Source organism: Pholcus phalangioides, unplaced genomic scaffold, assembly GCF_987345545.1.
Source record: "Pholcus phalangioides strain wild (caught in Gottingen) unplaced genomic scaffold, Ppha-v1.0 ptg000027l_1, whole genome shotgun sequence".
Classification (NCBI taxonomy): domain Eukaryota; kingdom Metazoa; phylum Arthropoda; class Arachnida; order Araneae; family Pholcidae; genus Pholcus; species Pholcus phalangioides.
Window position 1 is genome coordinate 5,258,121 of NW_028301617.1, and position 16,469 is coordinate 5,274,589.

At 39.2% G+C, this 16,469-nt stretch overlaps 1 protein-coding gene across 3 annotated transcripts in view; it reads left to right on the top strand.

The window, feature by feature from the left end:
- The window catches only part of LOC149068234 (uncharacterized), a 39,658-nt gene that overhangs the window by 12,553 nt on the left and 10,636 nt on the right, over positions 1 to 16,469 (top strand). Inside the window, exon 1 of one of the 3 annotated variants that reach the window (XM_089251476.1) lies at positions 15,520 to 15,577. The exons of the other annotated variants lie outside the window; for them this stretch is intronic. The gene's annotated coding sequence lies outside the window, so the exon portion shown is untranslated. Of the gene's footprint in view, positions 1 to 15,519; positions 15,578 to 16,469 lie in introns of those variants that run through there. 3 annotated transcript variants of the gene reach the window in all.

Here is a 16,469-nt window from a genome sequence, read left to right on the forward strand (position 1 = left end):
CTCCTAACAGACGCCTCTTTTGCTGCTGGCATGTTGATAGAGCATGGCGAAAAAATTTGTGCAAAATAAAAAATTTAGAAAAGCAGGCAGAAGCATATAGAGTTTTGAGAACCCTTCTTTATGAAACAGATGAAGACAGTTTTGTCATTATACTTCAGAAAGCGATTGAATGCTTTCTAAATGATACAGAAACAGAATCATTTGGAACTTATTTTTCCAGATATTATGTGAACAATCCCCAATCATGGGCATTTTGTTACAGAATAAATGCAGGCCTCAACACCAACATGCACGTGGAGAGCATGGACCGGACTATCAAGAATATTTACCTGAAGGGTAAACATGTGAAAAGACTTGATAAAACAATAGTGGTGGTAATGAAATTTATGAGGGATAAATTATTTGATAGGTTGATTGCTTACCACAAGGGAAAACTGTCAAGTAAGGTGAAGTTCCTAAGAAAGAGGCATAAATTGAGTCTTTTTCTTCGGAACTTCTGAAAACTGATAATGGGTAGGGAATCAATTCATCTGATGGGTCAGGTTATTTAATCCAAGAAAATGCAGTCAATTGCAACTGCAAAATTCTGTGCCGCCAATGAAATTATGCATCCATCAATACAGCTGCACACGCATAGATTATTGTGTCAAGTGGAATGTGTGCAAGCATATTCATTTGGCTTGCACAAAATATCCGATTCCTGCAAGCACAGAAGTGTCAGAATTGACTATCGTGGAAGACAGTGAAAAAGAAGGTATTATGAGAAGTTTAGTTAGTGATAACCCCAGAAGCTCATCACAAAGTGAACAATCTTTTTAAAATATGAAAAGCAAGATAAGAGAACATTTAGAAAATCAGTTGAGGGATTTAAAAAATCATAGTGAAGCAGTTATTTTTTAAGCAATTGAAAAAGATACAACCCATCATTCATGCAACGAGATCCCAAAGTAGGCCTACAGAATCATCAATTGGCCACTCAGGTAAAATACCAACAAATAAGAACATTGAATGACAAAGAAGGTTCATATCGGTAAAGAAAGCACCTAGAAAACAAAGATTCGCGAAGCCAACGTCAGAAGAATCTAAAAAAAATCACACTTTCTCTTGTTCAGGATCACGAGAACAATAAATCATTTGGGCCACAAAGTAATTTTTGACCAAATTTCTTTCAAACTTAAAATCACCTTAACATGGTTTGCATATTATTTTGAGTGAGAACAATTTTTTTTAATGTATTTAGTATACCATCGCATGACAAATTCCAGGCCGCAAAGGCAACTAGAAAATCTTTATTGGCCGAAAGTTTTCTACATATATAATTGCTAAATTACAGTCTGGGAATAACACGAGTGTTTATTTCATTACAGCAGGGACCAGTGAAATTCTGAAAATGCAGAAAAATGTAGTATACAGGGTGAATTTGATCTATTCAGCCAAATGAATGAAGGTGATAGACAAGCCCAAGTGGATCATGAAACATCCCACCCACCTTGTCCTATCTTAAACTGTTTTCGAGTTATGGTGGATAATCAATTAGGAAAAAATTGTGTCTAAAAAACCTGCATTTGTGAAGTTTCTGAGAGACCTATATGCAAACTGAGATTTGAAAAGAACAAAAACAATCCTGTAGGCACTGAAAGATTGGGAAAGTTCAAACTTGAATTGTCACCAAACTTTTTCATCACTAATTTCGCAAACATCCTTCTAGCTACAATCTGTCAAATTTACCAAAAATTTGTGCATTGTACCAGCTTTCAAAAGAGTATAATAAATCATATCGGCGATCTAGTTTAGGAGAAATTCAGTCCTTTGCAATACATCACCGAAATCTGTGTTCGTCAAAGTAATAGTAATTTTAGTAGGTTTTGGCGACGATTTGATTTTTCTCATCTCTCAGCGCTTGAAGCTTGCCATTAAATACAAATATCCTGTAGACAGAGGTAGTCACTTTATAGGATTTTTTTTGCAAATCAAATTTTCAACAACATCTGTAACTGACTGTTCCAAATTTTCATTGAATATCTACTCAATAAACAGTACTGTATTGCAGACAAAAGACTGAATTTTTCCAGAACCAGAACGCTGATACGGTTTATTGTAGGCTCTTTCAAAAGCTGATGCAATGGACAAGTTTTTGTTAAATTTGTCTGATTATGGCCAGAAGGGTATTTACATAATTGGAAACAAATTTTAGCGAAAATTCGATTTTGAACTTCACCAATTTTTCAGTGCTTGTAGCTTGCCAACACATTCAGATATTTCAATAAAAATTATGTGATCTTATATAATTTTTTCCCGTTCTTTCCAAATATGTGCTTAGTTTTGGTGTAGGTCTCTTAGAAACTTCACAAATACATTTTTTTAAGAATTGACACATTTTTTTTTCGTAATAATCGATTATCCACCATAACTCAAAAACAGTTTGAAATAGGACAGGGTTGAGGTAGGGGGGGGGGGGGCGTTTCATAATACAACTTGGGCTTGTCTATCACCCCCCTTTCATTTGACCGAATAGGTCAAATTCATCCTGTATATTTAAAAATTGCTGATTCACCCAATTTTTTCAAATTTTTAAGGGTCACATTTAAAGTTTGTGTAGTTTCATGTACATGCATCAAATTTGCAAAATATTTTTTTGTTTGTTTTTGCTTACAATCAAAAGTTAAAAATTGATCATACACACCACCACTGAGCATGTGATTTCATCTGCCCAAATTTGAATTCCTGTGTGAAAAACATTGCTTAATGTCCTAAAATGTTTTTTAATGCAATTAACTGGCCTTTTTTAAGATATGTGAAGTTAAAATATTTAAAAAAAAAATCAGAATTCGAATTTTATGAAATTTTTCAAAATTTAAATAAAAACTTAAATATATGTCAACCATTCTAGTTCATTTTATATGCCTGGGCAAGATACAAATACCAGACAACAAATTTTATGAAATATAGTTCATGAGATATCGTGCCACAATGACAAAAGGTGTTGTTTTGAGAAAAACTTGTTTAAAGATTGTGAAGTATGAATTTTGATGAAATTATTTTGTCCTCAAATCCAATACCATTCAGATTCATTAAAATAGCCTCAATGTTCAATAATATAATCATTTTTTAATATTGCCATCATGTTTTGCTCACTTTATTCACCATTTTAATGCTTTGAGATGCCTGCTGCTTCAAATGCTCGATGCGCAGCAAAAGCTACAGATTAAAAAAACCAATGAGGCAAAAATTCACTTGAATTTATTTTGCAGTCTGTATTATATATTTAATTTGTTCTGTGAGTATCATTTGAGATGAGTTAACAACTGACACAAGAAAACTGGCAAAAAAGATTAGTTGACACAGTAGTTAAGCATTCGTTACATTTTTGACTTTGTAGTAAAAATAAAATTCTCAGTGTTGTTTTTTTTTATATAAATAGTGGAATTTTTTAGCATGAATAGAATTTGTGGTAAGTGTAATACAAACAACATGATTACAATTTGTTTTGGAAAATAAGAATTAATGTGTCCAAAGTGTGCAAAAATCTTAGTGGACGAAAAAGTTTTTGACAACCTTTAACAACGAATCTCATTGCATAGACATGCAAGTGCATATAGCCCTCCTCCAGGTAAAACAAATTTTGCTGAGGTCCCCTACTGTTATATACATATACCTGCCCATTGGCATACGCAAGGGGTGGATTTTTGGGTTCTAACTCCTTTTCCCCCAAGCCAAGATTATGGTCTTATTTTGCAGGAAAAAACGTAAAAACCCTCATTGAGAAGGAAAAAAAATTGAAAACCCCCCCTTGAGAAGAAAAAAAACTGAGCCCCTCCCTCCTGGAGAAAATTCTGCGTACGCCTATGTACCTGCCTATCACACAATTTGCATACTCACCAGGGTTTAAGCCAGATAAAAAATTCTTTTAGCAGAAAATCGAAAATGGGGGAAAAGCTTCAGCAAAATGCTACAATGTTGGTGATTTGTGGTTGGATGTCTTCTCGTTGCGTTCCTCTTGTACGCATTTTTGTGAAAGTGGCGTGACTACTACTTTCGTATTCTAAGATTTTCTTTCACATTTTGCGAAAAATACGACCGTAACTTAAACCCTGATACTCACTCTCTTAAAATTTTAACCAGATCAAATTGCTATGAGGCCTTCCCCATGGCCCCCACATGTGGGGGGGGGGCTGACAGGGCTCCAGCCCGGGAGTCGGGGGGGCCCGTGGAAAGAACTTTTTGATTTTTTTTCTTTCAGATACAGGGCTGTATATCCCATAGGAAAATAGACAGGACTCTTTAATATCAATCATATCAATTTGTACTCGTATGGACGGATATCTTGAACTACGTACCTTAGATCTCATTGAAATTTTTTTTAAATATACACATGTACAAGTAAACGAAAAAAAACCGGAAACGAAGAAAAGAACATTGTACAAGGCCCCCCCCCCCCCCCGGCTCTCAGGGCAGTCGTTCTCCTAGGAAGGAGGAAAAGACATTGTGATGGTCATGGCTACTGAGACGTCAAGGACACCAGCATTTTGTGTGTCCTCAGGGCTATAGCCACTAGAATAATCCTTATCTAGTCGTCTAGCGTGTGTAGGGACCTACAGGGCTACCGCGCGACCCCTGCTGTTTCAGTTCGTAGAAGGCCATAATGTCTGGATAGAATGAAAACTGGAGTAAACAGACGTCGTATTCCACAGTGAAATTGCCTCTGGTTGCCGATAAAGCGCATGAACCCCCCCACCCCCAACATCCTGGAACAGGGGCCCGTAGGCTGCGCTCTTCAGCAGACCCCCTCTATAGTGAACTAATAGTGTGGAAAAAAGACAAAAAATGACAAGAATGGTCCAGGCCCCAGACCTGAAGCTCCGCCAGCCCCACTCTCGTGGGGCGGGTTACGATACTGAGACAGCTTTGCTGCAAGCTTTTGTATACAGTGGATCCCGCATTACTTTTTCCTCCTTGGGTCCTGCGACTCTCTGGTGCTAACTCTTATTACTGATACTCATCGAGATTTCTCGTTTAAAGCGTTTTCCCGCAAAAAGTATTGTATGGAATGGCTGTAATGACGTGTGTACTGAATCACGTGATTTCGCTCACGGCCCCTCTAGTAACCCCTCTCCCAGTCCGAACAAATCAAGGGGGTTTTTTTCCTTGCTTCTGAAAAAAAAGGCTACATTCCGCATCGGCCTTTTTTATTCGCTGTACTGTCTTGAGTGAGGACACATCTCCCCTCAAAACTTCAATTCACAGACGATATTGTTGAACAGAAAAATATTTACGGTTCGCGTCTGCAAAAATACAGTTGTTCGAAATCTTCTAGTAAAATAGTTGAACGAGTTTGCGTACATAAAGGATTGATTTTTTTCCCCACGTGGATGAATCCTACGGTTCTAGCCCAAAAGAACGGTAAGCAAAGCTGAAAATTTGAATTTTTAAATTTTTATTTTGAGCATTAAGAGTTAACTATAATAAATCTATGTCAGAAGAGTTTGGCCCTGCATCGAGGCCAGTTGCGATGTTTGTTGAATTGTGTTTCATAAAGTTTAAAAACGATTATTTTTAATAGGGCATATCTCAAATTACAGAGTAACCTCGTTCATACGTCACTCAGTTATACGACTTTCATGTTTATACAACGTTTAACTTTGGTAGCAATTGGTAACAATACATTTTAAACAACAATACAACAAATACATTTTAATGTTAAAATATTTCATTCATTTATTTAACGTAAAACCTCAATTATTCGACGTTTTCACTTCGACTAAAACTCGGAAACTTTTGAAAAGAGAAAAACGTAATTTATATCCATCAAATGCGCACAAAATTTTTGTATGCAGTGAAAAAGCGTTGCTGCAACAGTTCTAGCATATTGTCACCGCAAAAGACATAAATTTTAGGGTGATTGCTGACGTATACGAAAATTGCCAGTGAGATGGCTGATGACCATTTAGAGTGGACAGTTAGGTGATTTGTTTATTGCCTCTTTCTGAGAATACGCAGATGTGGAGAGTCCCGAAGAAATGGGTTTCAATTGTTTTGACGGCCATATGACCTTTCAGAATTTTTTCTCTTCCTATGTTTTCAACGTTATCCCGAGAGGGTGAGAAAATCTACTGTAAGCATTTGGGGGGGGGGGTGCAGGTCTGCCGAAAATAGGTACACATGCACAGTAAATTCTATCGATCATTTCCTGTAGAACTTTCTTTCGATGTGGTGCTTTGCTTGCTGACAGGACCGTCTTAAGAGCATCATGGGCCTCCGGGCCAATTGATTTTTCCGAGGCCCAACCTAGAGAATTCTCGAAAATTTCAATTACTTCCCATTTTTGTGAGGGCCCCCGGGCCGTGCTCGGGTGGGTCCATTGCGCTCAGACGGCACTGCTTGCTGACTGTCAAATTCGTCGTTCGTAAAGTCGGAAAAACAAAAAAACTCTCTCTCTAAAAAAACTGGAAATTTTGGAAGAATTTAACAAGAATTTTAAATTGATAACGAAAGTTCATCTTGCAAACAGGCCCGTCATTTAGGGGGGGGGGAACAAAAGCCCCCCCCCCCGGCTTTTGAACATACATTAAAAATGGTATATATATATATACATATATTGAGTACATGTGTTTTGACCCCCCCGGAGAATGTTGAAATGACGGCCCTGCTTGCAAAACAATTGAACATGTTCGTTTCAACTTTTTGAAACGAATATAAAGTAGAGAAACAACCAAAGAGCAAGCTCCTGATTGAAAATCCTTTACTGCCAAAAAAAAAAGTCCAAGATGAGGAAATTTTTGCAAGTCGAGAAGATTTTGTTGTACCCAATGTCGTGTCCCAAAGGTAATGTGTGTTGTGCTAAATTTTATTTCTTTAACTGATTTGAAATGTGATTTAATTTCCTCTGAAGTATGAAATATTTTTTTAGAACAGAATTGGAATGCACATAAAATTTTATAACATTTTATATGTGTGGGGGGAGGGGGGAATAATTTTTTAAAAAGGCTGTTATTCACTTCGACTTATACATAAAACGTTTTGACTCGGCCTTTTGAACGTCGTATAAACGACTGTAACAGAATTGTAAAGTTGCTCAGTTGAATAGATGAAGTGAACATAAATACACTGCTGGCCACCGTAAATGCAACACCCTGAAGGAAGCATGTAAATAATATGAAATTTACAACATGCATTAGCGGAGGTGAGATATGCAAATGATCAGAATTTCAGCGCAGACGCACATCACGCGCGCCTGTGGCGCCACTTCAAAGCGCTATTTAAGGCTTGGAGATTTGGACGATTCGAAGTACGGCAATTGTGTTTTTCTTGTGGTTTTTTCAAAAAAACGATCATCTTTTGATCAAGTATCCGAGTTCGACAGAGGAAGGATAGTGGCCTACCGAGATTGTGGATTATCTTTCAGGGAAATCGGTAGTCGTGTTGGACGAAACCAAACAACTGTAATGCGGATATGTGATCGTTGGATGCAGGAGGGTACGACGGACCGACGTGTTCGATCGCATCCACCTCAGTGCACCACTTCACGTGATGACAGGCGTATGGCAGTGACGGATCGCTCAGCCACATCACGAACCATAGCACAGCACATTCAGTCTGTACCGCATCATCCAGTGTCTGCGCGTACCATTCGACGCCGTTTACAGCAGAGTGGTCTGTCCGCAAGACGTCCATTGCTTCGTCTACCCTTGACGCAGAACCACAGACGTCTCCGCCGCCAATGGTGCGATGAAAGAAGGATGTGGACGGCACAATGGAATGAAATTGTCTTTACTCACGAGTCACGCTTCTGTCTGCAACACCACGATGGTCGGATTCGAGTCTGGAGACACCGTGGAGAGAGGATGCTGAACAGCTGCGTTATGCACCGCCACACTGGTCCTGCACCGGGTATTATGGTATGGGGCGGTATTGGATATCACTCTCGCACTCCTCTAGTACGCATTGCCGGTACTTTAAAAAGCCAGCGCTACATCTCCGAGGTGTTGGAGCCAGTTGTCCTTCCTTACCTTCAGGGCTTGCCCACAGCCATATTTCAACAGGATAATGCGCGACCACACGTGGCACGCATTGTCCAAAGGTTCTTCGTCAATCGCCAGATTGAATTGCTTCCCTGGCCAGCTCGCTCTCCGGATCTTTCGCCGATAGAAAACATGTGGTCCATGGTTGCTGAACGATTGACCCAGATTACATCCCCAGCTGCCACACCAGATCAACTTTGGCAACGCGTGGAAGCTGCTTGGTCTGCGGTACCCCAAGAACACATCCAAAGTCTTTTTGAATCAATGCCGAAGCGTGTGGCAGCGGTGATCTCCAACAATGGCGGTTACTCTGGCTACTGATTTTGGCAGGAACCACACTTCACAGAAGTCTATAAATTTAATCATTTGATGCCCGGGTTCGAGCCCCACCGTCACCACAGTGGTGGTCGGCTGAAGTTGGTTTTCTGTGGTTCCCAACTTCGAAACGCAAATGCGAGCCGATCTCCCCGTTAAAAAGTCTCGCCACAGAGAGCAACAGTCCTACAAACAGTACAAATATTCAGTCACTACACATCACTCACTTCACTTCTGAGATATAGATGGCAGCACTGAAAAATCGTACACAACACTAGACACGCACTCAAACTGTTAGGTACACACACTTAACTTCCGGCACAACTCACTAGGTAGTAAATTGCCTATGGCGATAGACCTGAGTTGTGCTCGGTTTGAAAAAAAAAAAGTATTATTACTTTAACTCTTTAATTCCCTAAATTTATTTATTATTTTTGCACGCCTGTTGTGAATCGCCTGGCATAACGGAATCGCTTCGTTTTATCAAAAAAATCATTGCATGGAATAACTTCACGTTAGAGCAGGGCGTTTCCACCTGAGGCGCTCTTTCCCCCTATTCAATGCTTATCCGCGAGCTCCACCGGCTCTCCAGAGCTGTTTAACAAAGAATATTTTCGAAAACCTCACACCATGACAAAGAAGGCGCACAGTTTGAAAACCCGTGCGTTATAGGAATAATCTTTGATGTTCTAAATTGAAGTTAAACGTTTGGATAGAAATTTTGTTTTGTGTAAAACACGTTTCAAACTGGTTCGTCATGTGTAAAGATTCTACAGTAGTTTCATTTGGTGTAGTATGAGTATACTTGCTTGCTTGGTGAACAACGAAACTATAGAGATGCGGTGTGGATATCTTATCTGAGAGAAAAAATTTGATACTGTGCATATATATCTATATATATAGTTGATTTTCTGTCTGTGTGTATGTTCTCTATACAAATCCACAATTTTAGATCGATCGTCGCCAAAATTTGGATATATTCCAAACAGGGCCCGGATCGAACGATAGGCTACTTTAAAAGTTCGTCAGAGAAGGGCAGATACCCGATAGACGAAAAATCGTCGGGCAACAATGGTTTCTGGGCCTCAACAATCACTTTCATGTTTACTTTGGTTACCGTGGTTCCCTAGTAATGCGTTTGACACGCGCTTTTACAATGGCTTGTCACTTCTTTAATGCTGCCAGTATTATATATTTATTCCTTTGTAATGGTTTGTCACCTTTCCAGTCCTCCCAATAAATGAAGAAAACACGGGCAGCGCCGGTTATTGTAGCTAGTATTATGCATGATAAAATTGCAGTGAAATCTCGATATAACGATATTCTGCGGACGGAGAAAAATACCATAACAGAGGTATTATCGTTAATCGAGAGACTTTGACATTGAACACTAGCCATCAGGGCCGCAACTAAATGCTTGATCAGCTGAGGTAAGCACATATTTTGACATCCCCCCCCCCCTGTAATTTTGAAGAAGAGGCTATAAAAGGTGAATTTTGCGCACTCTTCTGGCCCTGGGCAAGATACCTGCTTGTCCTTCCCCCCCCCCCCCCCCCCAGTTGCGGCTCTGCCGACCAAGGATCACGATCGCCATTGGCATATGCAAAGGGGGTTTAAGGTGCTAACCCCCCTTCCCCCCCCCCAAGAGCCGAGATTATAGGGAAAATTATTATAAAATTATTGCAGGAAAAAAGAACGTAACTCCCCACCCTCGTGAAAATGGCAATACGCCTATGGCAATCACAAGTTTCTATGGGAAAACCATATCGCCTAACTAATTCGTTCTCTTAACTGGCCCATAGGGGAGCTCTATTGTATTGGGTAAAATTATATACAAATCACATAATCATATCTCGAAATGTGATAATATTTATCACACACACACAATTATATTTTATTATTTAGTTTAATTAGACAGTGAAACCTCGATATAACAATATTCTACGGACCAAAAAAAAAATATTGTGGTAGAGGGATTAAAGAGGTAACATTATCCTCACGTGTGATCAAATTTATGTTATTTTTTTCTATATCGGCATTGTTAATATCATCGTAAAATGTGCTTTTATGTATTTATTGGTTACAAAAAATTGTAATTGATTAGTTTATTTATAAAATTCACTTAGATGTGTATTGTCCCTGTAAAGATGCTTACCGCATAGCGCTTTTGTGTCGTACACAGAGTGCAGCAATACAAATAACTTTAGCTTTCGGTGATCATTTAGTGCAAAATATTGATGTCATCAGACGTCTTCAAAAGAACGAGAACAAGTGGCGAAGTTGAAATTAAATTCAAAACAATTTTGAACAAAATATAAAAAATAATGTGGTAGCGATTTCAAAATTCTCCTAAAAATATCGGGTTATAGAGGCGTTTATCATAGTAGATGATGTCGTTGTACTGAGAGTTTAACATTAAGCCAGGCAATTCCAAACAAGATTTGAAAAAAAATATCATTGTAGATGTATTTATATTATCGATTATCGTTGTAGTGATGTTTTGCTGCATATACAAATGCGGTATCGTATGAAGGATTTTCTCATGGGGGAGGGGGGGGCGGCATGCAACTTTTTTTTCTTCCCGAAAGGGGTTTCTTTTTTTTTTACTAAAAAAATACACCATAATCTTTTCTCAAGGAAGGTGCACAAAATTTTTCAGGGGGGGGGGGCCGCAAAAAATCCTGGCCTGGGGGCCCCGGCACTAGCATGTGGGGGCCATGGCCTTCCCGGCACTCGAGGCTCCCGAGCCGTGTCTTCACAGGCCCCGGGAAAAATTATTCTGAACATCACTTTTTTTTTCCGTCACTGCAGTGTCAACCCTCCTCGTGGTCTCAAAGATGGTGATATGCCCGCGTTGTTGTCGGGCATAACAAGTCCTCATAATGTTGTGGATAGTGCAAGAGCGTTCAACTTTTCCTGGCCGTCTGTGAGTCCAAAAAATTGTCTTATGGCCGTATTCACCGACATAGTGTAACTGCAATCGCAGGTTAGAGGATTAGAGATCGTCACGGATTGGTAAAAAATCCCGAATTTTACCAATCTGCTTCGATCCTCTGATTTTTTAACCTGCGATTGCAGTTATATAAACCCTGTGAATACGTCCGTTAGACTACAGCAAAGAAGCTGCTTGAAAGTTCTCTTAAATGCAGTTTTGTAAAGAAGTAGACAGTTTCCTATCGTCAGGGCCGGGTTAACCCATATGATGACACTAAGCACTCAAAAAGTGATTTTGGTGCCCGTCTCCTTATATATTAACTTTAATTCCCAGGGATCTCATGACAATTAGATCTGATTATAATTTTCGAGAGTAAGTATGCAAATTTGAAAGAAGGTAGTTTTAAGTGAATAGGGAGGGATATTCAAGGAAGGCAAGTCTATATATTCATTTCTTTCCCGCCAACGTACACCACGGGACTCGGTAGAGTTGCAGTGGTTGGCCACTATCTCCAACTTGGCGACGCATTTTATTTTTCCTCCTCTACTCTTTTGTTGTTCGTTCCGTTGCATCTTCTGCCGTTAATTTACCACCTTCTAGCCTTTACGTGGAAGATATCCGCTCACTCTACTCCCGCCATTGCAAAGAAAATATTCGCAATGCCCTCTTCTTATTCATTCCTGAATTTCGTTCCTTCCACAACTGCTGCAAGAATTTTTCCTCGCGCTTTTCGAGTAGAAAGTTGGAAGGTATATTTTACAAACTTATTTGCAGCAGATCCCCCTCCCCCCACACACTAATGAATACCTCCACCGTATCGAGAAAGTTACTAAAGCCATGTTTCTGCAGCGCGTACAGCGTGAAAACTCTGACTGGTCAAAAAAAACCTGAATTTCAAGTTTTTAACCAAGCAGCGTTTACCCGCTGCAGAAATTATACTCCTGGGAAAACACGGCTTAATCCTCTTTGTATTCAATACGGAGTACCTGAGTCATCCTCTAATTTTCTTTTCTCTCGTATCATTCTCTCATGTACGGTTTTCGACCTTCAATTCTCTCTTTCCTCGAATTAGCTGCTGGTCGGAATTTTTTTCAGGCAAGCCTGAGGTTGTTATTGAATGTTTTGAAAATTTTGTCACCCAGAGCAACGCTTTTCTTTTTCCTTGTTTTGTGTTTGGTTTTGTTTTTCGATGGTTGCTAGGGCAGGTGGTGGTCGAGTGGTCATTGTGACGGACTCGCTTCGCGAGAGCCGCACTCCACAGTAGTGGTCGGCAGAAGTTGGTTTTCTGTGGTTCCCAACTTCAAGGCACGAATGCGAGCCGATCTCCCCTTTAAAAAAGTTCACCACAGAGAGCAACAGACCTACAAACAGTACAAATGAAATTCAATTATAACCATCACTCACTTCTTAAATATAGATGGCAGCACTGAAAAATCAAACACTACATACGCACTCAGACTGTTGTTAGGTGCACACACATTCACACTTCCTGCACAACTCACTAGGTCTATCTCACTATTTCGTCCATAGATGGTGATATACCTGAGTTGTACTCGGTTTGAAAGAAAAAATATGGTGCTTGGTTCTTTTTACACACACTCATCCAGGGACTTCAAATCATTTAAAAGTGGCGTAGCATCGTCTCCTATAGCTGAAGACCTCTTCATATACGGTTTTTTTTGTGTGTGGTTTTCACTTTATTTTGTCTCATTCCTTTCTCGAGAAGGGAAGATGATAAATTATACCTCTGTGCCGTCCATAACTATCATTTTAAATACTGAGATATATATAGATATATATATATAGCAGTAGTAGGTAGGGCCTCCAAAAAATGGCTCGGGGATCCATGATGTTCTTAAGTCAGCCACCTCGTTGGGCAATTTGCCTGTTGTGGCGTTGTATTTGTATATATGCATATATGAATTGACATCATCGTGCCCCTCCCCCCAGACTTTCTAGTCCATCTTCGCCTATGTAGCAGCCTACAGCAATTTTCGCCCCAATTGGCGTTTTTGTGTGAAAAGATGGTATTATTCACGGAAAACACCATTACTTCATTATTTTTTGTCTTCGAAGTTTTCTTTTCCCTTTCTCAAACAGGGGATGACCCTCAGGCATAAAGCCCTGTATAATTGAAGAAGAATTTTTATGTAAAAGAGATTGTTTTTATTTGATGTAATTTTGATCTATGGTTGAAGGTGCCAAAGAGTTCCCGAAAACCATGTGTTCTGCCAAGGCGGATTCCTTTTCTTCGGCCAACAAAGGTAAGGTGCCCAGCCTTTCTAATGTTTGGTCGTCCTCGATTTGTGATGCTGAAATCATCGATCTTATTGAACCTGCGTGTTTGTATACTATCAAATTTTCGGGTTCGGTAGCCGTTCCGAAAACAAGACCTATTGAACTGAAAAAATTTATATGTGGCCAAATCTCTAATTCCAAAGATATTCATGAAATCCGCTTTACACGTGCTGGTGAGCTTCTTATCACCGCAGGTAATCCACAAATTGCGAAGGAGTTCTTAAACATTGAGAATATATTTGATATTCCGGTTAAACCTTTCCTTCTTACGGAATCCATCTCATCTAAGTTTGTGCTCAATAATGTTCCTACTGATATTCCAGTCAGCGAGATTGCTGAAGAGCTTCTTGGTGAAAACCTCCATGTTATCAGTGTTCGTCGTTTCATCAAAGACAATAATCCCTTACACACAGTATTAGTTACGATTCTTGGTAAAAGTATACCAAGTGAGGTAAAATTGTGGTTCTTGATTTTCCATCCCCGTCGCTTCATCGATCATCCAAATAGATGCCCTAGATGTTTTAGTTACTCGCACCGAAAAAAGTTTTGTAGAGCCCCTCTTCAATTGTGTCAAAAGTGTGGTGGTGATGACCATGTCTTTGAGCTATGTCAAAATTCAGTTTCTTGTATAAACTGCAAAGCTTCACACTTAGCCACTGACCGGAATTGTTCGTCATTTATTTTTGAAGCTAAAGTCCTCAAATATAAAGCTGAAAACCACGTCCCTATAAATATCGCACGCGCAAGGTGTAAATCAAATAATTCGTCGTATGCTGGTCGTGCTAATATTTCAACGTCGTCGGACATTAACTCTTTGAAACTTGAGATCATATCTCTGGTACATGAGGAAATAAATGCGCTTCGTGAAAACGTTCTCAAGGAGCTTACCTCCAGTCTCCAAGAATCCCTTCATAACTCTATTAGATCCTTGATACCGGTGATCGTGAATTCAGTTGAATCATCTCTCCAAAACACGTGCATGCCACCTTCAGGTGTAAATGTGGCCATGGAGGCCTCAGGTATTTTTTCAGGTATAAACTTTAATGACCCCCTTCCATCTGATGAAGATCCTGGTTCCAATAATTCTTGTGAAATTGATTGTACCGATTCTCTCATCTCGCCCGCGGCAAGAGCAAGGAAACGTCGAACATTAAAAAAAAAGAAGGTTTTTTAAGCACCCCCCCCCGATTGTTATCAAGTAGATAATGTTGCCTTTATGTTTATGTTCCCCCCCCCCCCCCTCTTTCTCTCTTGTTTTACTTTCCGCTTTCAGTGAAAAGAATTCATTGTTATCTTGTTTAAATTTTTTTTTTTTCCCTCCCATCAGTCTGGGCTATTTTTAACAGATGTATTTTTTTTATTATTATTATATATATATATATATATATATATATATATATATATATATATATATATATATATATATATATATATATATATATATATATATTTTTTTTTTTTTTTTTTACTTATTTCTCCTGATTGCTCCTAATGAATTATGTGACAGCAGTATTAAGGTTCTTTCATTGAATGTAAGGTACATCTCATTTTAATATTTATTGTTGTATTTTGATTCTTTGTTTTCGTAGTGTTTCGGCTAATGCGTGCTACTGTTCCTTTTGTTACTTATTTGCATGTGCATATGTATATATATAATTTTTTTTTTTTTTTTTTTTTTGCTCCTCCCTCTCCAGTTATTTTCATACTCGTAACTTTGTACTGTTATAATTTTTTTTTATTTTTTTCAGTATCTGTTTAATTATGACTATGAGGCATTATTAATGCTTTTGTTTTTGTCATTGTTTGTGAAAATACTTTATTTATGGTTCTTGTTATGATCGAGCATCTTCTTTCCTGTCAATTTTCTCCTCTATTTCTTCTCATGATCAGGGTATGGTCCTAGTAGCCGAGAGCCCTGTATAATTATTATTGTATTGTATTGTATTTGATGTAATTTGAGGCTCAGCTCAGGGAGTCAATATTAGGAAGAAAAGTAGCGTCGAGAAGATAAGTAAGCAGTTATTTCTCTTTTAATTTAGTTTCGTGTCAGTTATGAGCAGGGTTGGCAAAAAACGAGTTACCCCCCCCCCCCCGAGCCTTTTCAGGGTTGTTTTCAAGGTTTTTTTTTTTTTTATATTTAAGCATGAAGAAAGCTGTGGATACGGGGCCGGAAGTTTATTCGGTGTACGGCGGGAGCCGGTGACGATCACTTGGTCATTCGCACAACTATATGGATCAGGACCAGCAGGCTTTGTCGCTCACGCGATTTTAGCTCATTTCACTCAAGTATAGTCACTTACATATTCAAACGGCCACTCACTTGGACAATCACTCGGTCACTTATTGTGATCAATTACTCGGTCATTCGTTAGGTCACCCACTCAGTTAATCATGTGGTGACTCACTTGATCACTCATACGGCCAATCACTTGGTCACTCATACTCGATTGGTCACTCATACTCACTTACTTAGTCAATCATTTGGTCACTCACTCGGTTACTCAATTGGTCAATCATTCTGTCTTTTATGTGGTCACTCACCTGGTCACTCATACAGTCACTCACTCGGTCATTTATACGGTCACTCATACAGTCAATAGCACACACTTAGTCACTAATACGATCAGTCACTCACACTTATATGGTCACTTACCTAATCACTTCATCACTCAGTCTGCCACTCATATATTCAGGGCAGCAAAATGTCAGGTGCAAAATTTCTGGATCCCATTTCCCCCATGAAGTCAAAGTCGGGCCCTGAAGACGAGTCCTATTCATTTCATGAACGTTCGCCGTTCTTTCATGTTTAGATTTAAGATAAATATTATGTTATCGACAAAATACATAATGGATCCTCACGTGATATCTCCATGATGCCAACTGATCATGCGGGCGGACGCTCC